This window comes from Saccopteryx bilineata, chromosome 6 (assembly GCF_036850765.1).
Source record: "Saccopteryx bilineata isolate mSacBil1 chromosome 6, mSacBil1_pri_phased_curated, whole genome shotgun sequence".
NCBI classification, from domain to species: domain Eukaryota; kingdom Metazoa; phylum Chordata; class Mammalia; order Chiroptera; family Emballonuridae; genus Saccopteryx; species Saccopteryx bilineata.
In genome coordinates this window covers 39,039,736-39,065,924 of record NC_089495.1, presented here as the reverse complement: position 1 = coordinate 39,065,924, position 26,189 = coordinate 39,039,736, and the positions used below count along the sequence as shown (strand labels likewise).

The 26,189-nt window shown below is 45.2% G+C and overlaps 1 protein-coding gene and 1 non-coding gene across 3 annotated transcripts in view; one reads left to right on the top strand and one right to left on the bottom strand.

Annotated features, from left to right (window-relative positions):
* Nucleotides 1-26,189, top strand: part of COL4A2 (collagen type IV alpha 2 chain) — a 199,705-nt gene that overhangs the window by 9,673 nt on the left and 163,843 nt on the right. The gene's annotated exons all lie outside the window — the stretch shown is intronic.
* Nucleotides 1,533-1,608, bottom strand: TRNAA-AGC (transfer RNA alanine (anticodon AGC)). The gene has a single exon. It is a non-coding gene; the product is annotated as a tRNA-Ala (tRNA).

The window sequence follows — 26,189 nt, the reverse complement described above, 5'->3', positions numbered from 1 at the left end:
TAGGAACATCAGGCAGACCTGTTCCTTTCAGAGTCCCTTTACGGGCTGCAGAGAGGCCGACCTGTGCATGTAGGTGACTGAGTAGCTCGTGAACTCTGAGAAACAAGGACTAAAGAAGGGCACTCAGGAGAGGCCCACAAAGGCTGGCCAAGGAAGGCATGGGAGTGGCGGGGGGGGGGGGGGGGTCTGAGAGGCTGAACCGAGTCCCAGCGAACTCTCCTCCTCCAGGCCTGAGGTGCGTTTCCTACAGGTATGTAAAGGGGAGAGGGGTGTGAACACAGCAGTATTATCTCAGCAGATGAAGAGGCTGTTGGAAAATTGTCAGTCCTGACTTGGAGAAAGATTTACTGAAACCCCCTGGGGAGTAAGAGACCTTCCTAAAATTATCTTAGCTCTGCAGGAGACCCCCATGGTCAGCAGTGGAATGATGACAGAATCCATTTTTTTCCTGAAAAGAAGCCAGCTTCCTTATGTTGGGGCTGTTTTTGCTGCTGTATTGTTTGTTCTAATGTTTTTCATTGGCGTTGCCCACGTGCCAGCAGGTAGATAGTTGTGGTCTGTGAAAAAGAGTGGGAGCATCTGGGTTTGAGTCCAAACACTGGGAAAAGTCACTTCTCCTCCCTGGGCCTCCTTTTCTGCGTGTGTAAAACAGGAATGCTAATAACCATGTCACAAGTTCATGGTGAGATCATTCATGTAAAATTCAGTTGCCAAATGAAGATGTCCAATTCTACTAGGAATAGTCACTCACAAGTTATATACACTCATCCTCTCAGGGGCTCGGATCCGGGTCCCAGAGCGAGGACGGGCCACGAGCGGTGGGGTCAGAGTGTTCTGAGTACTCACATGTGTAGGGGTGGGGGGTAGGAGTTGTCTAATTGTGTGGCTGAATTTTTTAAGTTAAATATGTCACCTGGGATTATCCGTGAGTAGAGAGCAACATGCAGAAGCTCACTGTCTGAGGCTTAGCTTCTCTCCGTGACTGTGTTAGACATTCGGTACATCGGACCTCCCACGCGATCATACTCCTCAGCAAACAGGTGCGAGCTCCCGCAAGGCTTAGCGCCAGGCCATTCTGAGGGGAACAGTGAAGAAACCACATGTGGCAAAGGGTTCACGCGGAACAAGGCCAGCCTGGGTCTTGGGCTGGAAACCTGCTTTTGCTACTATCGCTGTGTGACTTTTGGACAAGTTACTTAGTTTTTTTGTTTGTTTGTTTGTTTTTGCATTTTTCTGAAGCTGGAAACAGGGAGAGACAGTCAGACAGACTTCCGCATGCGCCCGACCGGGATTCACCCGGCACGCCCACCAGGGGCGACGCTCTGCCCACCAGGGGGCGATGCTCTGCCCATCCTGGGCGTCGCCATGTTGCGACCAGAGCCACTCTAGCGCCTGGGGCAGAGGCCACAGAGCCATCCCCAGCGCCCGGGCCATCTTTGCTCCAATGGAGCCTTGGCTGCAGGAGGGGAAGAGAGAGACAGAGAGGAAAGCGCGGCGGAGGGGTGGAGAAGCAAATGTGCGCTTCTCCTGTGTGCCCTGGCCGGGAATTGAACCCGGGTCCTCCGCATGCTAGGCCGACGCTCTACCACTGAGCCAACCGGCCAGGGCCAAGTTACTTAGTTTTTAAGCATTAGTTGGTTGCATTTGTAAAACTAGAATAAAAATACCATATTTTTTGTTCCATAAGACGCACCTGACCATAAGACACCCCTAGGGTTTTAAGGAGGAAAATAAGAAAAAAAATATTCTGAACCAAATGGTGTGTTAAAATATTTAATAAAATGCCATATTTTTCGCTCCATAAGACGCACGGGTATTTTCCCCTCCACTTTTTTGGGGGGAGGGGAGTGCATCTTATGGAGAGAAAAATAATGGTAGTTCTACCTCCTAAATGTGCTCTGAGGACAAGAGAAGAAATTGCATGTAAAAATCTTAGCCGTCTTAGCATGGGAACGCTTGCTAAACATTAGCTAATGGCTACCTGGTTTTAGGATTTTATTATTATTATTAAATATGGGTCTTTGTGCTCAAAACATTAAAAAAACAAAACAAATAAAAAGAGACCTTGAAGCCACAGAGAGAAAGGTTCATGTGTTATTAGAATTTAGAGAAAAATTATTGTGGGCCTCACTGCCATGACAGGGTGTTCGCTGTGTGTGGCATTCAAGGGAGAGGAGAGGGTGCCCAGCAAGGCCCAGCGGACAGAGGCGGACGTGGGCCTGGCTGCACGAGGCCAGCAGGACTGAAGGGACGTGGAGGGAACGGGGCAGGATCCTGCCGTCGGGGTGGTGCCTGCGGTGGCCGGAGGCTGAGCCGGGGACAAGCTCACCACCACACACACAGTGCATGTGGCAAAATGGCTACAGGGGCATCTGCAGGCTGCCTTTAGATAAGTGTTTCCATTTTCTTAAGTTTGAAAAATGCCAGCAAAAATTTTTTAAATTTTAATTGAAGTTAGATCAAGGTGTAACTAAATTACTTCCACAACAAGTGGAAAGACTCAAAAACAAAGAACATCTTCTTCTAATAATTCTGAGACCCAAATGTGATTTAACAAAGCAAGAAAACTCAATAGGTTTTGGTCTGCAATGTGGCATAGCAACACTCATTAAATCTTAGGAGATCCTGACCGGGCGGTGGCACAATGGATAGAGTGTCGGACTGGGATGCGGAGGACCCAGGTTCGAGACCCCGAGAACGCCAGCTTGAGCGCAGGCTCATCTGGTTTGGGCAAAGCTCACCAGCTGGGACCCAAGGTCGCTGGCTCGAGCAAGGGATTACTCAGTCTGCTGAAGGCCCACGGTCAAGGCACATATGAGAAAGCAATCAATGAACAACTAAGGTGTCGCAACGAAAAACTGATGATTGATGCTTCTCATCTCTCTCCATTCCTGTCTTTCTGCCCCTATCTGTCCCTCTCTCTGACTCTCTCTGTCTCTTTTTAAAAAAAAAAAAAAAAAAAAAAGAATCTTAGGAGAGAACTTCTTTCTTCTTTCTTGAAAGAGCAGGACACCCCTTCACCCCGCCCTTGCCATTTCCCAGCAGGGCATTAGCAATTCCCCATGTCTGCCGTGGCTTCCCAAGTCAGGGTGACAGGACACGCAGACAGACCTGTTTCCTCCTGAGCGCCCAGGTGAGCAAGACCAATGGGTGGGTTCAAACAGGAAGATTCCAGCTGGAAATTCCAGGGAGGAAAGCCACCTCCTTCCCTTTCTTCCTTACTTAGTCATTGTCCTATTGTAACAGCTGTCCAAGTACAATGAAAGTCCGAATAAGGGCCTGAGATAGTCTCTTTTCCTATCTAAAAGCCACCTTCCTTTCCTACCCGCTCTCCCCAGGTTTTCCTCCCGCCACTACCCACCCAAGACAATCTTAGCTCAGAAAGGATTTCCTTAGTCTTAGTCATCAGCTTTTATGGTCCAGTCTCCCCTTCCCGTTGCAAATCAAGAAATGTTAGAAGCAAATAGTCTGAAATGATTCGTAAATCTTATGCCAGCACATGCAGACATTAGTTTTTGTTTGTGCTTACCAAAACATCAAGATGCGAGAGGTTGGAAAAATAAATGTGTTTCTCATTAAGTCACACAATACAGTGAGTTGGCAGCTGTCTGCTTTGGCTTTTGTGAAATTGCAAAAGAGCAGACATATTCATTTTAATTGCATATCTAAAAAGCTGCAAAGTTCAAGCAAAAACGACAATTTTGCAAGCAAAAGTCATTCATGTTTTAGATGAAGGCTAGTAGCATGATGGGTCAGATTAGAAACATTTCCTGCTAGTACTGGGTCTGGTTCCCACCCTCTCATAAAAGGACAGACCTTCAAGGCATGACATGAAACATTCTTTCAAAGCCTTAACAGATTTCCTGGGGTCTGGAAGGGGAATGTAGTCTTTAAATTCTCCCAAATGATTCTATGAGAAACCAGAGCAACCCAGTTATGAGAACGAAGCAGATAGTTGTCAGTTCTGCTCGTGATTAAAATGGAAACTCGCTCAGGCCACTCAGCTCTCCTTGCTTGTGTCGGGAGGAAAGTGTGCGCAGAACAAGTTAAGCTGGCAAAATTCAACCCTTCACTATACCCCTCCACCTAGTTGTAAGTGTACATGCCCACTCTCCTCCTCTCTCTCTCTCTCTCTCTCTCTCTCTCTCTCTCTCTCTCTCTCTCTTTCCCTCTCCCTCTCTCTCTCTCCCTTCCCCAGTAATGTCAATGGAGTTCCATCAAGGAAGTTGGGGGAAAAAAGAGTAAAATATCTTTACAGATTCTAAATTGCTCTTTTTGGAAATTACCTATTCTAAAATTTCTTCACCAAGACCCTGTGCTCTTCTAGATCCAAAACTTTGCCAAAAAAAAATAATGGATCTGAAATCAGTTATTTATGTGCAGAATTTACCTTCGTAGTATTGTGACGCCGACCCTGCTCTTCATATATTCTGGGTGAGCTGGGCTGGGGCGGGGCCAGGCATCTAAAACTTCCACCTCTGGATTAAGCTGGATTGACAGCCTGGGCTGAACGTGACAGCCACCTCAGGAATGTTCCATACTGCTAGTGCTGGGCCCATCCCCTGGAGACATTGGGGTTTGTACAGGTCCCTCAGGTGACTGTAAAGGAATTTAAAGCCTATGCATTGGGGTCTACTCTCTTACATAGGTGGGACATAAAAATGAGACTCAGAGACATGGACAAGAGTGTGGTGGTTATGGGGGGTTGGGGGGAGAGAAAGGGGAGTGGAGGGAGGGGAGGGGCACAAAGAAAACCAGATAGAAGGTGACAGAAGATAATTTGACTTTGGGTGATGGGTATGCAACATAATCAAATGTCAAAATAACCTGGAGATGTTTTCTCTGAACCTATGTACCCTGACTGAACCGTTACCCCATTAAAATTAATAATAATAATAATAATAATAATAATAAATAAAAGTAAAGCCCATGCAGAGACGAACTTCACCCTTTAAAATCAGGACTATTTGCTGTGCTCACCAGGAAGTTCTGGTTCTTGAGTCCTGGGCTCGCCACCCACGAAACACAACCCATGTCTAGGAACATCCTACCCCCCCTTCCCAAGGTGGTGAGGCTCAGCTGGCAGTACACAGCCCAGGGTCCTCTCCAGCCACTGAGGACCCAGTCATTGGACCCCCACCCAGTCCGCTCACTGCGTGTGTGTGATTCTCACCTCCTGTGAGCTCCTGCGCTGTGATTTGTGGGTGATATCTTTGTTCTCCAACAGGAGCGATCTGTTATCTGCTTCTCACCTGATTGGAATTTAATGTTCTAGAAATAAATGACTTATAACTTGACTTTACTCCAGGGGGGGAAGAAAGTAAGATTAGTCATGCTCACTCTTCATTGTTTTTTGTGTGTTGTTTTTTTTTTTTTTTACTTAAGAAGTACAAGCGGGTAAGAATAGTGTTGACTTCTGTCTAGAGTTTCTAGAACAAAGAATGGCTGGGCAACAAGATATTTCAAATAACTGAAAAGGTTGGTTCCCCTAGAACAAAATCTAAGCCCGGGACCATCTGCTTCTGTTTGGCGTAAGAGCAGGAAAGAAAAGCCAGACCAATGTCTCCAAGAAAAATAAATTTATATAAAAGGAGATATACATATAGTCACATATTTCTTCAGTTGCCTTTTTTCTTTTTTCTACAGTTTCTTTCACAAAATCCTTATTTTCTATTCTTGAGTTAAGGACAAAGGACTAAGGCTGTTTATTCAGTTGACATTTTTGCCTTCATGCCGGCTTCTCCTCTTCATTGGGCTTAACTGACTCGAGTCTGTAAGGATAAACAGGGGAAAGAAAAGACAGACTTCATGAGGTTCGTCTTAGTTCCTCACGTTTAAAAACAACTGTTTCAGATCTTTATTCTTTCTAAGCATTTAATGTGTTAAAAATTACGTAAATTTCCTGAAGTAAAAAGTAATCTTGACACATAATTCTACATCACAAATACAACAAACACAGTGTTTGTAAACTAATCATTAGGAAACCATCTTATTAAAGTCACCTCAGGTCTCTTTAGATATAATGCAAACTGGTATTGATATTTTTTTTTTTGGTATTTTTTTTTCTGAAGCTGGAAACGGGGAGAGACAGTCAGACAGACTCTCGCATGTGCCCGACCAGGATCCACCCGGCACGCCCACCAGGGGTGGCGCTCTGCCCACCAGGGGGCGATGCTCTGCCCCTCCGGGGCGTCGCTCTGCCGCAACCAGAGCCACTCTAGCGCCTGGGGCAGAGGCCAAGGAGCCATCCCAGCGCCCGGGCCATCTTTGCTCCAATGGAGCCTTGGCTGCGGGAGGGGAAGAGAGAGACAGAGAGGAAGGAGGGGGTGGGGGTGGAGAAGCAAATGGGTGCTTCTCCTATGTGCCCTGGCCGGGAATCGAACCCGGGTCCCCCGCACGCCAGGCCGACGCTCTACCGCTGAGCCAACCGGCCAGGGCCTGGTATTGATATTTTTATACTTCTTTTATCTTTTTTTAACTGTGTTAAAATACACATACCTTAAAGTTTACCATCTTAATCATTTTTAAGTGTACAGTTTATAGCATTAAGGACATTTTCATTGCTTAACAGCAGTGGTCTATCCTAAAGATAGCATTGGCAGTTTTCTTTTTTTCTTCCTCATGCTACTTTTTTTAACATTCTGTAATAAATACTTATTTTTGTAAGAAGAAAAAAAAACATTTTTATTGTTGTGCAACCAGCCCTACCATTCACTCCAGAACTTACTTTATCATCCCAAACTGAAACTCGGACCTCATTAAAAACTGACTCTCACCCTGACCTGTGGTGGCACAATGGATAAAGTGTCAAACTGGAATGCTGAGGTCGCCAGTTCAAAACCCCAGGCTTGCCTGGTCAAGGCACATATGGAAGTTGATGCTTCCTGTTCCTTTTCTCCTTCTCTCTCTCTTTCTCCCCTCTCTAAAATGAATACAAATTTAAAAGTCTTTAAAAAATAATAACTGACTCCCCACACCCCCTTCCCCAGCTCTTGACAATGTCTGTTCTGCTTTCTATTTCTGTGAACTTGCCCATTTTAGGAGTTTCCTGAAAATGGAATCACACAATATTTGTCCTTTTCTAACTGACTTATTTCACTCAGCATCATGTCTTCAAGGTTCGTCTGTGTTGTATTATGTGTGAGAGTTCTCTTCCTTTTTGAAGCTGAATAATATTCCTCTACTTTTTTAAAAAAGATTTTATTTATTGATTTTAGAGAGAGGAGAGAGAGAGAGAAGGGGGAGGGGGTGGGGAGGAACAGGAAGCATCAACTCATATTGCTTCTCATATGTGCCTTGACCAGGCAAGCCTGGGTTTTGAACCAGCGACCTCAGCATTCCAGGTCATTGCTCTCTCCACTGCACCACCACAGGTCAGGCTATTCCTGTACCTTTTAAAGTTATTACTTTAAAGCTCAGTCTTGTTTTCTTAGTTAATAGGTTTTAGTGGTTCATGTCAAGTTTAAAAGAAGAGACTCACCTCACAGAACAAAGGGGCACATGGGCGGGTTGGTCATGGGTCGTCTTGCATTTCTATTCTGCAGACTCGGTCCCCCCAATTCTGTCTGGCTCCGTTCACTCCCTCGCATCTTGATGTGTGTCTTGCTTTCTGGCAAATGTTGAGCACTCCCTGATAGAGTGGGTCCAGGAAGTACAGTTTGAGTTTCCTGGGTCAACCATGGGTAGGTAGGCGTGAAGCTCAGGAGTGAGGCCTGGGTTGGAGATGCAGATGAGGTCGTCACAGATCTGGTGCCCCTCCTGAGGCCCTGGGGCTGCACAAGATTTCTCAGGAGGAAAATACAGAATGGAGGCCTCAAGATGCGAGAGCCAGGAGGAGGCCCCGGAGAAGCTGCAACTCGGAAGCCTGGGAAGGAGGCTCTCTGCAGGAGGGTGTGGTCAAGCCATCAGATGCCGCCAAGGCGAAGGTCTTGCCCAAGGGCTTACCGAATTAAAGGTCCCTAAGCCCTTCTCTTCCTATAGTGCTGGGCTCACAGATACAGAAGGTTGGGGAGACTCTAGGACATGGAGAAGTGGGGATAGGGAGTCTGAACTGCTCTGGTCAGTGTCTACCTCTAACCACTGCTCTTCCCCCTTCCTGCCTGACTCCAGGCTCCCGGAGGGCTCAGGGCTTGTCTCATGAGTCATTGTGTTCTCCCCTGGCACAGTCACCTGCACAGAGGTGCTTAAAGGATTTTATTAAAAAGATGTTTTATTCAACCATTCCATGGGAGATCTGAAGTTATTTCCGGATTCTAAGCACAGGACCCTGGTGGCATGATCAGAAGGCTACCGAGGTCACCAGGGCAAGGTCAGCTGGCTCAGGAGAGAGGGCACCCAGGAGCAGGCTCAAAGAAAGGACCCCTTCTCAATGTTCAGTCTAACACACCGAGCCCAAGCTCTCATTTTGCACCAAGCCCCCAGTGGCTGTACTCCCTCTCAGCCTTACAGAAACAAATGGTATTGATCCCGTGAAAATCTGGAATTCATTCTATGGTGGGCGTGGAGGCGACACTTCTCAAAGAGGTTGAGGGCCTGTAGTCACATCCCTAGTTTAAATCCCAAAGACAAGATCAGTTGAGGCTCTCTAGTTTTTCTGCAGTTTCTCTCTGCATACTCTGTTTGAGGACCTGTCCGCAAGTGTGGACCCAGGCCCAGTAGGAGAAGAGCATCCGTGTGAGGGGCAGCCCCCCCCCCCCGGAGATGTTGAAATGACACGGGGATGCCTGGCACCAGTCTGACTGTGTTTTATTCTTCTGTGAGTTAGTTGTGTTGAATATGTGTCTTTAACGAATACTTGTTCCCCTGCAGTTGTGAAGCCCAGGGTTTAAATGCATGAGTGTCAGGGAGGCTACAGGGCCATTTGGAGGGTCTCTCTCCCAGACAGAGAAGTCTGGCAGTGATGGCTCGGGGATATCTTCTCTCCCTGCCTCCACTGTGCTCATGGTGGGAGGGTCCACAGGGGTGCGATAAGAAACGCCCAAAGGAAAGAGGGTTTCCTCTCCCCCCAAACCTGAGCGTGGGCCCTATAGGCCCTGTGAAGGCGGGGGCCAGGTCAGGGTGTGCCAACTCTCCAGCACCGGTGCAAGGTTGAGCTGGGAACTGACCCACAGGACAGACAGACACCAGCAGGATGAGAGAAAGCAGGAAAGTGAGGAGTCCTGGTCAAAAACAACACTAAGTGTTTGGAGGTCTTTTTTGTTCAGAATCACAGCACAAGTCATGCTGAGTGCATCCCCCAGAAATGTGCACCTGAAGTCAACGGATGAGGAGTTCCTCTCTCATTGGTTTCACTCAGTTTGAATTGCTGGATAAAACAAAAAAGCCACTGGGGTGGACAGACGTTGGCTTATCTGCAAAATCAAACTAACGCAAAATATGCTTCCACTGCAAGACAGAGTGCCAAAGTATTTCATAGCGTGCATTTCTTTTTCTCTTGATCTGCAGCCCCAAAGGGAAGTCAGGCGTTTGGCCAATGAGCAGTCTATGGACTGAGCTGAACTTTTTCTGTAGGGCAGAAGAGGTTGGCCAATGGCCTCCTTCGTGCTTCCGGAAACTCAGCTTTGTGGTCGCTCAAGAGTAAGAAGAGTATTGAAAGTGAACCAGTGACCAAAACCACACACAGTCTGTGGTAATGGGTGGAGGCCATCAATCAGAGTTTCCCATTTATCAATCAAAGTGATAACTGGACTTGCTTTTTCAGGACTTCCTTCTTACTGGGTCTGTGATAGGGAGGTGACTTAGGGAAGGGGGACTGGCCTGAGAAGTCACTTTCTCCTGTAATCTCTGATCTCTAACAAGGAGTGAGACCTACAAATAGGTGATGTCTCCTCACCTGGATGCATGAGAAAGCAAATCAGACAAAGCTTCTCAGTCCTGGCTGCCTTGGAAAAGCCAGCTAGGCCAGGGCTGTGCAGACCAAATCTGACTCAGCAAATCAGGGAGGGACCTGTGACTCTGCATTTTTTATCCACTCCCAGGGGATGGGACGCTGCCGGTCCAGGGCCCATGGTTTGCTTAGAGTCCTGGACAGTGTTTCTAGAGCCTTGTGATTCAGATTTCCCTTTGAATATCACTCCCTAGCTATTGATAGAACATATAACCAGGGCTTGCTTGCTCCTAGAACGTCCTACCAATCTTCTAAAATATTGCAAGAATCGCACCACACTTGCTTGTGTGGGCAAGTTTTGGAAAGCCACAGAAGAGAAAAAGCATTTTCATCTGCTGGTCTCTAGAAGGGTTAAGGAATTTCTCTCTTTTCAAAGCGTTTTCTCTTCTGACAAGTGGGGTTGAGGTTTCTGGGGTCATGTCCTGCCTGAGAGCAATTCGACCCTGAGCGTTGCAAAAACAGCCTGTGAGAGGAGTGAGGAGCGTGAATGGGAGGAGGGGCACCATGGCCTAGTTCATGAAAACAGATTTACCCCCATCAAAACGGGTCTTCTTCACACCAGCAGCCTTAGCTCATCATTTGAACCAAGTTTAAACCAAAGGTGTGCATAGTGATCAGTGAACACATTTCTGAAAAACTGTGTAGAACTAACAAAATACAACACGCCTGTTTCATGGAGAGTTTACACGAAGCCTGTTTCCCTTTGGAATGAAGCTGAAAGCACGGCTCCCTCGCCTGCCCCTCCCCCCCAGTTATCTTTCTAAATTGTTAGAGACAGCTCTATTTCTCGTAGACCAACATTTGATTTTTCCCTGGTACATGGTCAATTATACATTTAACCATTTCTAGTTAAAGCAGCTACCAAGTGGAGACCTCTGGAAAATTCCGTGTAAGACAACCACGTAGTAGAGATAAAATCAAAGATTAAGAAGACAGGCATATTACCTAGATGTCTGCAAGAGAAATCATTTTGGAAGATTAGCGAATAGAGATAGAGAACTCTTGGTTTGAACGATGACTAAGGCATTATTCAGCAGTGGAAGTTCATTGAGTGCAGAAGGGGGAAGATTGCTTTGTAGGCTTGAATTCCTTTGTCCCTTTGTGTGTCTGTATTTACTCTTCCTCAGACTCCTTATCCCTGTCCTCTCTCCTTCAGGGTACACACTTTGGACTTTGTACGTGGTAGAGAAGGAGGACCAGGTGTCTCCCACATTATGAATGGGTCCCATCCCAGACTCTTAACTTCAAGTTAAGTCCTTCGCTTAGCACACAAGTTGCAGCTGCCCATTGCCCCAGGTGAGGAGCTGTGACCTCAGAGGCCAGCTCACATGGTTTCAGAGTGGGTTCCATCAGTCATGAATGTAGCCTTGGGTGAGATCTTTCATTTTTTGCGACCTTTGTTTTCTTCCTTTGTAAGGTGAGTTTATAATCCTCCCTGAGCTAGCTGCTAAAAGGAATACATTTCATAACATAGGTAAAGAACTGAACACAGTGTCTGTTATGAAATAAACATCCCCAGCAAGGGCTGTGATTACTGTTTTTAACTCTGAACTCAATGACCGCTTGAACTTGAGCATGTCCTCTCCCCCCCCCCTCTCCCCAGTGACGGCCCACTCACTCCTCCAGCCCCTCCACACCCTTCAGTCATGAAGCAGGGGCTGGAAATGCCAAGCTTTTCAATGGAGAGACAGCTCCTTCAGCCCCTTCTCCCATCGGCTTATTTCAGGCCACAGGAAGTGTCTTAAATAAGCTGTTTTTGGACATCAGTTGCCTGAGTTTTCACTGACCTCAATTTGCACAAGCTCCTTTTTGGGAGACTCCTGCGGCCTTAATGACCTAGACTCCACAGAGGGGGCTGCACGCAGACCAGGGTCTTTCTCAGTCCCCACGCCGTCCCCGGCTGCCTGCTCAGGGACTCCTGCTCTGCTGGGGCGCGCCCACCGGGCTCCGGCTATGTCCAGCATATCGATCCGTCATCTGTCCCTGATCGTCAGCCTGTTAATCTGCATGGCGACAGGAGAATCATGTTGTAGGAACTTGATTATTGAGTTACTGCTCAAAAACCAGTGAAACTCAGTCTCAGACGGCAGCTCATAAGCCAGCTGAAAAACTTGACCAATTTATAACCAAAAAGTCTTACTCATGGGTAGATAAAAAGTTTAGATTGAAGGTAAAACCTGGTTTGATGTTTCTCCACCCTATCCACCAGAAGTTTGAAGCAGCATTCACTTAGTCACGTGTAGTTTCAGCTGCAGACTGCTCTGCCCTGTTCCAGCATTCACACATCCATTGCCCTGCACATCTGCTGGTCCACTAACCTCGCTGACCCTCGTTGCCACGACCCTCATTTCAGCTACCTCTGTGGCTAGCGATCAGGAGGGCTCCTGGCCGTCCACGTCTTGGCCTCACCAGCAACTCTTCTTAGGTTAGTTCACTTCCCTCCGCTAGTTGGCTTCCTTCTAGTGGCTCAGGGCCCCGTCCACCCCAGGACTCAGCACATATAGTCACCCACTCTAGATACTGAAGACAGACTTCTCCCCACAACACTGATCGCAGTCGAGTCTATCCCGAAAACAGGTCTGTTCCTTCACCACTACCACCAGCCATGCTCCATGGCCCATCTATCTCAGGGTCAGAATGACCCTATATTTTCCATTCAATCCTTATCATTACAAGGCAACTGACCAGGCGGTGGCGCAGTGGATAGAGCATCAAAATGGGAGCGAGAGGACCCAGGTTTGAAACCTCAAGGTCGAAAAAGGAACCCTCATACACTGTTGGTGGGAATGTAAAGTAGTACAACCATTATGGAGGAAAGTATGGTGGTTCCTCAAAAAACTGCAAATAGAACTACCTTATGACCCAGCAATCCCTCTACTGGGTATATACCCCAAAACCTCAGAATCATTGATACGTAAAGACACATGTAGCCCTATGTTCATTGCAGCACTGTTCACAGTGGCCAAGACATGGAAACAACCAAAAAGCCCTTCAATAGAAGACTGGATAAAGAAGATGTGGCACATATACACTATGGAATACTACTCAGCCATAAGAAATGATGACATCAGATCATTTACAGCAAAATGGTGGGATCTTGATAACATCATACAGAGTGAAATAAGTAAATCAGAAAAAAACAAGAACTACATGATTCCATACATTGGTGGAATATAAAAACGAGACTTAGAGACATGGACAAGAGTGTGGTGGTTACCAGGGGTGGGGGGAGGGAGGACGCAGGAGGGAGGGAGGGAGAGAGTTAGGGGGAGGGGGAGGGGCACAGAGAAAACTAGACAGAGGGTGACGGAGGACAATCTGACTCTGGGTGAGGGGTATGCAACATAATTTAATGACAAGATAACCTAGACATGTTTTCTTTGAATATATGTACCCTGAAATATTAATGTCATCCCATTAACATTAATAAAAATTTATTAAAAAAAAAAAAAAAAAGAAACCTCAAGGTCATTGGTTTGAATGCAGGCTCATCTGGTTTGAGCACAGCTCACCAGCTTGAACCCAAAGTCACTGGCTTGAGCAAGGGATCACTAGGTCTGCTGTAGCCCCCCAGTCAAGGCACATACGAGAAAGCAATCAATGAACAACTAAGGTGCTGCAACGAAGAGTTGATGCTTCTCATCTCTCTCCCCTCCTGTCTGTCTGTCCCTATCTGTCCCTCTTTCTGTCTCTGTCACACACACACACACACACACAAAAAGGCAAAACACTGAGAGTACTTTAGAGTGATCCTCTTTAATAGTCCCAGATGATTTTTGAATGCATGTCTTGTTATAGTGAAGAGTTGAACATGGAGTATTGGAAGGAAAAATGAAGAAATTCAGCTTGGAGTCGCTGGCTCATGTTGTTTCAACAGAGGAATCCGTTCTGTGGGTGTCACTGAAGCGCTCGAGTCCCCCCAACTGTCCCAGAGAAATAGCTGTCCTGCTGTGGCCCACACCCAGTTAATTTTGTTTTCATAATTTATTAAGGCACTTGTGTTCTGAGTGAAGTTTTAGCACTTAGCCATCATTTTTTTTAAAAGCCACCCTTTAAACAAAATTGTGGACACAAACAGCTTTTTTTGGTCACATACCCAAAATGATTAATTTCCCACCAACTTAGTAAAGTCTAAATAGATTTTTATAACACTTTCCTGAAATGTCATTATGAAACTGAGTCCATCAATCATTAGGTGATGACAGAACTGTAAATTGTGTACCAGAAACCTCATTCATCTGTACTAATACGTATGACTTTGTCTTTGTTAAACTACAGGTGAGAAGGAGTCTTCAGTTAATATGAATAACTGAAAAAAATTAATTAGATGTAAAAGCTCAAAGGCAGGTAGGACTTTAGGGCTAAACTAGTTCAAACTTCTAAACATAAGGAGCCTGGAACCCAGAGAGGTACAGATACCCGCCTCTAACCACACAGCTAGTTTCCGTTAAAATTAAAACACCCAAGCCCTAGTCCGGGGTCAGCCTTGATAAACTAATGCTGTCATCTAATTTCACTAATTAAGTCGTTTTATATATTAGATCACTTTTTGAGTAAATTACATGATTCACTGGGTTTAAAGACTTGTTTTGGAAATGGTGAACGAAACAGTCTATCAAGCCAAAGCTCATTGATCTTCAGAGAACTCCATCATGGCACAAAGCCCACACTTCTTTGCGGTCCCATAATACAGCAAAAATAAATATTTCTTCTATCTTAGCACAATGTTTTTAAAGTTCCTAACCAGGTAAAGAGATAAGACATCATGCCTATCTGAACAAAAGTCAGGAATAAATTAAATGGAGAAGTGTAGACCTTTAAACAAGTTACTTATTACTTCAATCCCTGGGGTATCAGATGGTTTTAATGGTAATGTTTTAAAAGATATACTAAATGTAAAACAATTTAAGGCACCACCACATTTATTCTTCCATTGTTCTGTACATGTCTAAGGACAATTCCTTCCCACCTCACTGATATCACCTTGATTCAACCTGAATTTTATTTTCCTTTTGAAGTCGAAAAGCCTAAATTCCTGAATACCTAACTTAGAGAGTCCAGAAAGCTGAGATGTGACTGATGACACACCAAAGGCTTTCTTAAAAGCCTTAGACAATAGTGAGGAAGGGGCAAGGTTGCGAATGGCGTGGTTCTGAAGAGAGAAGGCAAAAGAGATAGAGTCAGCCAAACAGAGATATAAAATGTGGTATTTGGAGGGCAGAGCTATCTAAATGCCACTGGATATGGTAGAAAACCCCTGTCCTCTCCTCCCTGTTACTGATACTTTATATTTGTCCTAGTTCTTTGTACTTTTCAAAGAAAAGTTTCATAGCCATCATTTAATTTAATCCTCACAGTAGCCTTGTAAATAGTCAGGGCAGGTGCGGTCATCCCTGTTGGCAGCTGAAGAAAAAGAAAGCCAGAGGAATTCAATAACGTGATAACGTCACTTTAGATTGTGCAGAGCTGGTGCCGGGACCCTTATTTTTCTTGAAAGGTTTGTCCCAAGCAAATTATTCTAGACTCACATAGCTCACAGACACTACCATTTGGTACTATTCTCAATTACCCCACAGAAGTATTATAACTGCCATGACATTAGTAGGAAAATAGAGAAACGCTTAGTGATTTTTCCCAAGTACACCTAAGCAAGGTGTATAATTCCATGGCAAACTGGGGAGAAATCTATAAAGTGCAACAATATATAGCGTAATGAAGCCAGCTTTTCATCTCTGTTCATGGTGAAACCAGTGTGACAGATTAAGTAAGTAGAATACTTAAATTGCCAAACCAATGCTCTGTATTTTGTTTTTCTATAAATATGAATTACTCTTTTAAAACTTGGGAGTACTGTAACAATTTTCTAATGAAATGTAACGGAGGGATGAGAAGCTTTACCATTAAAGATTTCAAGACTTTCCGTGGCCCCTTTGACTGAGATTGGAACTCGGTTTTGTTTTGCGAGTCACTCTTATAGCTGCATGACTTCATCCCAAGCGAGCTAAATAAAGGAATTTTCAGTATTATAACGGTCACTAAGCAGACAAGTGACATGTCAGCGTTTCGTAGGGGGTAAGGTTTCAGGGCAGGCGTGGAAAGATCCTGCTGTAACTCCATGTTTTACTTGGGTGCTTCATTGTGTATGTGGGTGGCGAGTTGGAACGAAGCTGGGAGATGGTGGGCAGTGAGGGAGGAATAATACGGTGCCAGAGCCCTTCCCAGCCGGAATGTCAGCTTGATTGGAGCAAATCCCTTGAAATCTATTGAGACTCCCCATCTGCTTGTTCACAATTCATCTAAGCGACTCTGAAAATTGGCTAACACCTCCTCGGGCCAGTATTTCTGGGATTCTCTTATGGTTCAAAGCAAAGTGCACATCTTTGTTTTTCCAGGTTTCCAGTATTGACCATCCACACCTACCTCCTGAAAGGCTTCTCTGAGCTGTATGGCACGATTTGATTTTTTTGAGAGTGCCTTCCGGGGCTGTACCGTGTAGGTACCATATACGGCATAGAAAGAGAGAGAGATGACTCCACCCTGCTCCTTTGAATCAAAGACCTCCTGTTAGATACTTTTCCTGAGAGCAATTAGTTTCTAAAACAGCAATTAAGAAACATTTTTCTACCAGCAGCTAGCAACAGGGTTGCCTGTCTTGACCTATTTTGGCTGACTGGTTCCTCTCTACATATTTTGGTAATCAGGCTGTTAGACTGTTTTGGAGCCTTCGTTGCCGACATTCCTCTATGGTGTGTCTTACATCTTAAATTCTGCATAAAATAGCCACTCTTTAAATGCTATTTAAATAATCACTGAGTGTTCAGATTCTTTTGGAGTCAGTAATATCGGTTTGTTTGTTTGTTTTCCATATAGCATTTTACAAGAGGAAATGTAATGATGGTATTTTCTTCTAGAAAAATCCTAACACTCTTAAACTATCTCCCAAAGATCAGCGTGAACATTTTATTCTGGACTTAAAATATACCAGTAAAACCACATGATAATGCCAAGCCATAACACAGTACAAGTTGCTGGCCCAGAGCATTTGGTATCTGACAGTTCTCAATTCCTTGAGACTAATCCTCAAAGTGGTGACAAGAACAAGATGACTTGAGAGATAGAAAACCTACCCCAGATCTCCATGGTATTTTTTTCTGCAACAATTTTCCATTTTGCTCTTCTCAGAGATTCACATGTTGTTGAAAAGAGGAGGAAGTCATAATTTTCTCTGCTTGTCAATAGAGGTCAAGTCCACCACAGAACTGGAGCCATAGGCAGTCCGTCTGGGCTCAGCTGCCTTGACCCATGAAAACTCATGGCTGACCCTCATTCATGAGATCCTGACTGCTATGGCAATGAGAGAGTGGGCGGGCAGATGGGCCAACTGTCCCCAACTGCTCCGTGAGAGGGTGGATAAGGAGACATACTAACTGACCCCAACAGTTCTCAGATTTAAATAATTTACCACGACAGAGCCAAGTTTCTAAGACCGGGGACAGTAGGAGGGAAGAGGCAGTATTCCAAAAAACTAATTCAAAACAACCAACAGAAGAATCTGGTATCTCCTATTGACTCTCACAATATTTGTTTTTCCCTGATTACTAATGAGATCAAGTATGTCTGTATATATTATATTTACTGGCCATTTGGATATTCTCTTCAATGATGTGCTAGTTTGAGTCTTGTGTCTATGTTCCTGTTGGTGTCTGTGTTCATACTGACTTGGGAGCTCTTTATCAATTCTAAATACAAGCCCTTGTTTGGTTCCACGTGTTACAGATATTTTTCTCCACTCTGTGGCTTGCTTCTTCTCTCTTTTAATGATGTCCTTTGATTTTAATGTAGTCTAATTTATCAATCTTTTTTATGGTTAGTGCTTTCCCAGATCACTCATTAATTCTAAAAGTTTACTATAGATTTGTGTGTGTGTTTTCTATGTATGCAACCATGTTATCTGCAAATGAGGGCTTCACATCTACCTTTTTTAGTCCTTATTCCTTTTTTTTTTTCTTGCTTTACATTAGCAGTGTTAAACCAGGAAATGCTTATTAATCCCATACATATTATGTACATTTCACCAATAAGCTTTGAAACGGATGTTAGAACCTACAAAAGCTACTTTTGGAACCCAAGCTCACTAAGTCCGGTTTTCTGGACTATCTTCCAGTAGGAAGTGCCATGGGAAACAATTTTCCGAGCCCTCCGCATCTTTAATTAGGTTTAGATCAGGGATTCAAGTACAGAGAGAAGCATACTGGGGATTAAATGATAGTGACAGCAACGCAACCTAATGCTTTTACGGTTGTAGAAAAATAAATGTGACAACTCCCATTACAAAGTGCTTTCCTCTAAACCACATTTTCCCTCTCTTATCTCCTTCTGTCCTCCTGTGTTTGAATGTTGATTGTGGAATGCTGCTGATGTCCCCAAGAAGGCAAGCACTGGGAGATAGGAGAGATTCGGATCTTTCCAAGTGATCACTGTTAGTAGGAGGTATAGTTTCTGTGTTTGTACCATATTTTGCCACCCTTGAAAGTTATGTTTTAAAGGTGAGCAATGATTCCATCCAGCATTACCTAGTTTTCTGTGTAACTGGCTTGTAACATGTTTCTAACGTTAGCAGTATTCTCATATGTACACTTCCAGTAATGATAAAGACTACTGCTGAGCTCAGTTGAAGTTCTTTACAACCTAAATACACAGTAATATTTCTAGAAACCCAAATTCCAATGGTAGCTACACAAGGCTTCTCTCTGAGCCAGCAAGAAGGTGGATGTGAGAGGTATCACGACCGGCTGGGGTCCTTGCAGGGCTCACCTCTGGAAAAGATGCGTTCAACAGCCGAAGTGGTAGGGGGTGGGAAGAGATTGTAGCTATGCCCATGGTCTGAGAACTGTTCTTGAGAATCAAAGACAATCCCCGCTCTGGACCAGCTGTGTCCTATGTTCCACTTCTGATTCATGACCACTCCAGGGGTGTGGCTGTCATATGACAGTATAACTTGGAAATAGTGTCTCTCTGGCAACCTTCAATGTCATTCTGTATTAGCCACTTCTCTAGGCAGAAATGTATTCCACGTCATCTCAGAAAGATAACTACTTACTTTTTGTTAATAAGATCCTCTTTGTGCTTGCAAAATGTTATAATTCTTCAGTTTCCCTATCACCCTGATGACCCAGGACCTAATGTCCATCCCACGTCCAGCCTGCCTGACGGAGCCCAGGCCCTCTGGGTCTGCCTGCAGTGAACTGAGGAACAGCTATGCCTCTTCGTTTCCTTACAGGCTGTGCATTCTTGCACTTGCATACATGTTGGGTGCATGCTCTCCTCATCCATCTCTTCCTTCGTCATGGGGAGTAGTATTTGGAATACTTATTCTTCTTCTCCAGACACTTTCTGCCTTCACTAGGGTGGGTTATGACCGAGGTGTCCCAGACAGACTATGCCCCTCTAGTTACAGCAAGGTTCCCCCAAACGGGGGAAGGATGGCCCACATCCTGTTTCACATTCCAGCAGTGTACTACCTTTTCCTTGGAAAACCTTGTCCTCTGCACCGAAGTGACCATCAACACGTCACTTCTCACTTTTCCAGTCCTGTTCCTCAAAGGGGAAACTCATCATCGTAATTTTGAAGCTAGATTACTCAACAAAAGGAATAAAACTCCTTGGCTCGTCGTCTCAGCCTGTCCCAGCTCCCAGACACCTTGCTCCCTGAGAGCCTTGTACACTCCAGCAAACTGTCGCCCACCCCACAGCCCGCCCCTGTATGTGGGATTCCTACCTGCCACTGATGCCTCACTTACATGGCACCCATTCACAGTGCCTTGTTGAGTTTTCCCTGGGGACAAGGTTTGAATTCCTTTGCCAGTTTTCTCTACTTTTACTAGGGCCCTTAAACAGTCACATTTGCTTTGCTGTATCGTTATAGTTACAAATAGTTAATAGGATATAATGTCATCGAAGTCTTATCGAAGGTAGACCATAGGGTAAGTGCTTTGCAAACATTACCTCAAGTTACCTCCTCAGTGATTCTCTGAGGGAAGAACTAATGTTATCCTCGTTTTACAGCTGAGGTCTAGAGAGTTCAGTGAGTGGAGCAATCCCACACACCCACATGTACTCTACCTCAGCGCTGTCTTGTGTCTGAACTGGAAATCACAGGCTGAGCTTTCAGTGTGGCAGTGTACTCATGAGGTGTGTGTCCCCAGTGTGCCTAGTCCGTGAGTGAACACAGAGGAGGTGGAAAACTGCTTCTAATGTAAATGCACAGTGACTGTCTCCTTTGGGAGCTGAGTAGCATATGCTGTTAGGTTGGGCTGTACAGTAAATCTTCTTGGGAGTTGGTCAGGAGCCATACTCCTGACTTTGACATTCAGGAGCTTCTGAAACAAGTCTATCAAGCACACCAGATGTAGCTTGGGTGTAAGTCATTCTGAGTACTGTTGCCATGTGCATGTCTGAATGTGCTTCCATTATGTCTAGATGATTCTGTTTCAGAGTCTCTCTTTAGACCACAAAATAACCATCTGTATAAGTAGGTTCATGACTACATTCTGGGGAGTGTGTTCATGCACAGTTTCAGTTTGAATGAAATCCATTTTTCACATTCGGGAGCGGGCGTCCAATCCCAAGTTGAGGAGCATTTCCTTTCCTTTGTACCCATCATGGTCACAGCACACTTATTTGAGATGTTTTATTAGCTAAACAAATTTGTTCCTTGCAGGGCAGATTTATAATCTGGGAAACTTGGAGAAAACTTCCGTGCAGATATTGTGACAGTGATTAATTTGATGACAATGTATCTCCTAAAAACAAATATTATACAGTCAACATTGTGTCATATATATATATAATATATATATATATATATATATATATTATATATATAGAAGAGGTTTATTAGTATGGGGAAATATTTAATGTTAAGAAGAATGAGGACGCAATATTTTATATAAAATGTAATGTAATCTCAGGTCCCTGACCAGTTGGCGTAGTGGTAGACTGTTGGCCTGGCGTGTAGATATCCGGATTCTATTCCCAGTCAGGGCACACAGGAGAAGTGATCATCTGCTTCTCCACCTCTCCCCCTTCTCTCTCTCCCTCTCTCTCTCTTTCTTCCTTTCTTCTCCTCCCACAGCCATGGCTCAATTGCTTCAAGCGCATCAGCCTTGGGCACTGAGGATGGCTCCTAGAGCCTCCACCTCAAGTGCCAAAAATAGCTCCATTGTGAGCTTGGCCCCAGATGGGCAGAACATTGGCCCCAGACAGGGATGCCGGGTGGATCCTGTTGGGGGGCACGTGGAAGTCTGTCTCTCATCTCCCGTCTCTCACTTGGAAAAGAAGAAAAAAAAATGAAAATAAAAATAAAAATTTTAATGCAATCTCAGTTATGTAGAAAGAAATACAAGAGAGAAGAACAGAGGAAACATGCTCAAATATCCTTTGCCCAGAGCCAGACCTCTTTGCCCTCCTCAGGCAAATTTAGCTCTATTCACTTCATAAGACCAGGCCTCCATCAAGGGAGGAGAAAGTTAGTGAGCCTGGAACCAAGGGACTTGGACTGTCCCTCTGTCCCTTCCCTTCTGTCCACTTTTACTATGGTTTGCAAAAGTTAAGAATATTTTTAACTTCTGTTAGCAATGCGTTTCATCCCATTCTGACTGTATATTGTCACTTAGTTACTTCTAAACTATCTTTCCAGCTAAAGCTGATGTATATAAAAATAAAAATTAGAAAAGTTTGCATCTGTGTTCCCAGAGTTTAAAAACAAAAACAAAACGTAAAAATCTTTTCTATTTTGTCTCTAGCTATTCCAAATTATTTCCTCCACTACCCTGGCGCGTTGATATAGAGAATTAAAAGTCGACTGTTTCCTCTTTTCCTGGAAAATATTCTAATGACCCTCTTTGATAATATGTCTGATTGTATGTCTCAAGCATAACCAATCTTTTATGAACATGCAGGGAATTATAATGGCACTACACTTGTACAGTTGAATAGAATGCCGCTATTCATGAGGAGAGATGAGTTAAGAAAAAATGGGGAGTGAATATCAAAATGAAGTTGAACAGTAGGTTTTTATAGGACCCTTAAAACAAAATGCATGTTGGAGGATTGCGGAGGAAGCCGGCTGACAGCAGCCTGCCGCCGGTCAGCGGCCTCCTGGGTCCAGCCCAAGGCTGCTCCCGGGCTTTACTGCCCAGCCCTACAACCAGCTGGACCTATTGGGCCTCATTTTTTCTACAAAGAACTAGAGTGGGGGAAAGGGTTAAACACACAGCTGGTCGTTTTACTGGGGAAATGGGTCCCTCTTTATCTGTGGGTTTTTACTGGAGGGACACAGGCGGCGGGGCCTGGATGTCACCGGGCAGCAGCGCATCTGCAAGCAGCTTGTCCTGCAGCTTCCTTCCCGAGGATGTTTGAACATTTTATACACAGAGCCTCGACCCCGAGCTCCGTCTTCCTGAAATTCCGAATGTCTCGGCACGCAAAGCTGTTTGGGAGCTCCACTCAGGGGTGGTTTATCTCCCACTCCCTCTGCGCAGTGACGGGGCAGGCGGCTGCACCAGGCTGTGGGCTGGCGTTATCTCAGAAGCACGCACTCCTCAGGGGACACAGTTATGTCCCTGTGTGTGTTCATGAGACACTCGCTCGGGTTCCCCTGTGGGTTAATACACAGGTTCCCGGATGCTGCTCTGAGGACTGGCCCTGGTCAGCAGTGACGTGACAATGGGCCAAGGAGAAATGAGGGGGAAATGAGAAAACAGACCATGTCTGTATGTGTATAAGTATGTGTATGTGTATGTGTATGTGTCTGTATGTGTATGTGTTTGTGTATGTGTATGTGTATGTGTATGACATCCATTCGATGCTCATAGTATTTTGTATACAGAGGACGTATATGCTCTCCACACGTACATGCTTAGGGTTTTAAGGTGACGGGAATGCAGCCCTGGACTTCTGAGTCCATAGTTTTGGGCTAAGGCATGGGTTTTGATATTTTCTAGATGTGCCCAAGATGATTCTAATAATCAGAAACTGCTGGTCTGGTGGAAAAGACACTATGCTCTGCTATTTGGAATCATAAATATAAGATTTAAAACAGGTTGTCCCAGGCAAAAAGAGCTAACGAGAGCCCGCAGCTGGTGGGCAGTAAGCCCAGCCTACCAGACAGGCCCAAATGGTAGTCAAGCTGCATGTGTCCAGAGCCAGGAGCTGGTTACCAGCCCCAAGCCAAGAGGACGGCAGGTGGGAACGCCGGGACAAGAAGCAGCAGTGAGGTTGGATCAGAGGTCAGAAGGGAAACCCTTTACAACAGGTCAGAGAGGGTTGCCTTCGAATTCTCTTAGCATGGTCCAGAGTCAAACCCTGTGCTTTTGAAGGCTTGGGCATTCACATTCCCCATTTAGCCTCACCCTAGTGGTCTTGAAGCTCCCGCCCGTGTGGCTGACCACAGTGGCCCTCCAGTACCCATCCGTGCTGGTGTTTGTAAGAATTCGAAATGCTCGTGTTCCAGAAAGCTTTTTGTTGGGTGCTCTTTTGTGTGTGCCTGAGTCCCTGAGACATTTTTTCAGGGCAATTTAAGGTAAAGCAAATATAATACTTTAACTCTTAAAAATACAGCACTGGTCCTTATGGAGATTAAACATAGGCCACTGCTTTGAAAGTAAACAGCATGATACCAACAGCTTGAAGTTAACATTCTTGTTGCTTTACTGTTTAATGAGGCTAGTAGCATGATTTTATAGTACTCTCGAACCACAAGCAAACATTTTTCAAATGGGCCCTCTATCACTCTAGGGGCTGATTATTGCTAAATTATATCCTAAGATGGTTTTTAAGATAGATCTTTTCATGAATGCTTACTGAATTAACTTTATATGCATTTTATAGTCTATAAAGATTTCACTGGTTGATTCTAATCATTAGAGGAAAAAAGCTCCTTCATAATGTAAGGGAGGAAAGAATATTCCGGCAGGAAAGCGGGAAGGTTGGTCCGCAGGAAGAGCTCAAGCTAGGACTCCAGGAAGGCGGCAATGGGGACCTGTCACCATGAAATGGAAAACAAATGCGAAGGGGGGGTGGGGAGAAGAGAGAGAAAATGAATGACTAAGGGCACAGTCACGGGGCCATGAAACCGATCTTCTTGAACTAGGGGTACAGACACGGAAAAGGTTGCATGAATTGATGAAACGCTTCCCCTGAAGAAGACCCAGAGGGTCCTGCCAGAGCAGGGAAAGAACTGCCCAGCCTGTCAGTCTGTGAACACACCAGGCCTCTGCTGAGAAGCTAGGCCTGGGGCGGGGGGTGGCTTATCCGAAAGGCGAAGGGGAAAGTGCAGGGTAGCCAAGGAAATCCACGCACTTTTGCAGCTTGCAAGGGAGTGGATTGGCTTTCCTGAATCGCTAGCCTGACATTTGCAAGAGGAAGAAAGCTTGGCATGTGCGGTCCCCTGAAGACAGCAGCTAATAAAACGTCTGGCGGCCCTTCCCATCCTGTCCCCAGGTCTGGCCGGGCCAGCGAAGAGCTCCTGGCTGCCGCGCTCTAGCTGGGAGGTCATGGCATGTGTTTAATAAGAAGCTAAGTTTTTTGTTTGGGGCTTTGTTTTGTTCTTTTAAATGTCTTCAGGACAATTTTTGGAAGAGTGCGTGCCCCATAAAAGGAAGAAAATGGTGCTCTTGGCTTCTAATCAATGCCTTGTGGTTGGCAGTTATGACTGCCTGTCGTAGCGTAGGCCAGGGACTGCAACACACCTACCCTAATAGCGTCTGTGGCGACGACGGCATCTCTGATTTCGGACATTGTTTCATGTTACTATCTTGTAAGAGCATAGATAGAACTCAGAGAATGTTCAGTTACCTGTTTTTCAGTAGGTTGGAGAGATGGGATCTTTTTTTTCTACTGTTAGGGAGAAAATCATTGCTTATGGAAAAGAAGACCAAATTCAACCCCTGGAAGAGGTTGTAGGAGAGGCAGCACGTTATCATGACAATGTGCGTGATGAATTTCCAGATAGACAAGGAGATCAGAATGCATTCAAGTGCTCTGGGGTTCTGCATATTGGTATTTAATCTTGGGGTAGTCACCTGGAATCTCTATAGCACTCATTGTTCTCGTGAGAAATGGGGTTAGAGTCAGGGTTCTCATGCATCCAAAGCCTGCCTGGGCCATCTTAAACTCACTAACTTCCAGACCTTGCTTGAGGAGATGCTTGTGTGAACCTTAGCTTTCACCAGCACCACGTCCATTTCATCTATAAGTGTAAGACTTACTTAAAAAGTCAAAATTAGGTCTTCATTAAGAGAGAGAAGAAAGGGAACCCCTAGAATTGATCATCTGACCAGTCTTGTGCAAAAATCTTTTTTTGTTCTTTTTCCAAGTGAGAGGAGGGGAAATAGAGAGACAGACTCCCTCATACACCCTGACCAGGATCCACCTGGAAAACTGAAGCTGATGCTTGGCCCATCTGGGGCCATGCTCACAATGGAACTATTTTTAGCACCTGAAGTGGAGGCTCCACAGAGCCATCCTCAGCACCCAGGACTGATGCACTCAAACCAATCAAGCCATGGCTATGGGAAAGGAAGAGAGAGAGAGAAGGGGGAGGGGAAGGGGTGGATAAGCAGGTGGTGGCTTCTCCTATGTGCCCTGACTGGGAATCAAACCCAGGACATCCACATAACAGGCTGATGATCTACCACTGAGCCAACCAGCCAGGGTCATGTTTTAGCTTGGCATGTGCAATGCGCTAGCCTCGTAAAGATAGTTGATACACTTAATGGAAGGAAAATTCACTGAAGGAAACCTAGTGGGTCCCTTTTTTTTTTTTTATTACAGAGACAGAGAGAGAGTCAGAGAGAGGGATAGACAGGGACAGACAGACAGGAACAAGAGATGAGAAGCACCAATCATTAGTTTTTTGTTACGTGTTGCGACACCTTAGTTGTTCATTGATTGCTTTCTCATATGTGCCTTGACCGTGGGCCTTCAGCAGACCGAGTAACCCCTTGCTCGAGCCAGCGACCTTGGGTCCAAGCTGGTGAGCTTTTTGTTCAAACCAGATGGCGACCTCGGGTCTTGAACCTGGGTCCTCAGCATCCCAGTCCGACGCTCTATCCACTGCGCCACTGCCTGGTCAGGCTGGACCCCAGTTTTAAAACGCTTCTCAGAGTTGCTTAGCTGGACTACCCAAAGTGGTGGTATTAATCTGTAGCACTTCAAAAGCATTCTAGGTACTGAACATGATGAAGCCGTGTAAACTAAGAATGCACCAGAGCTCTAAGCTGTCGTGGGGACTCTACTGACT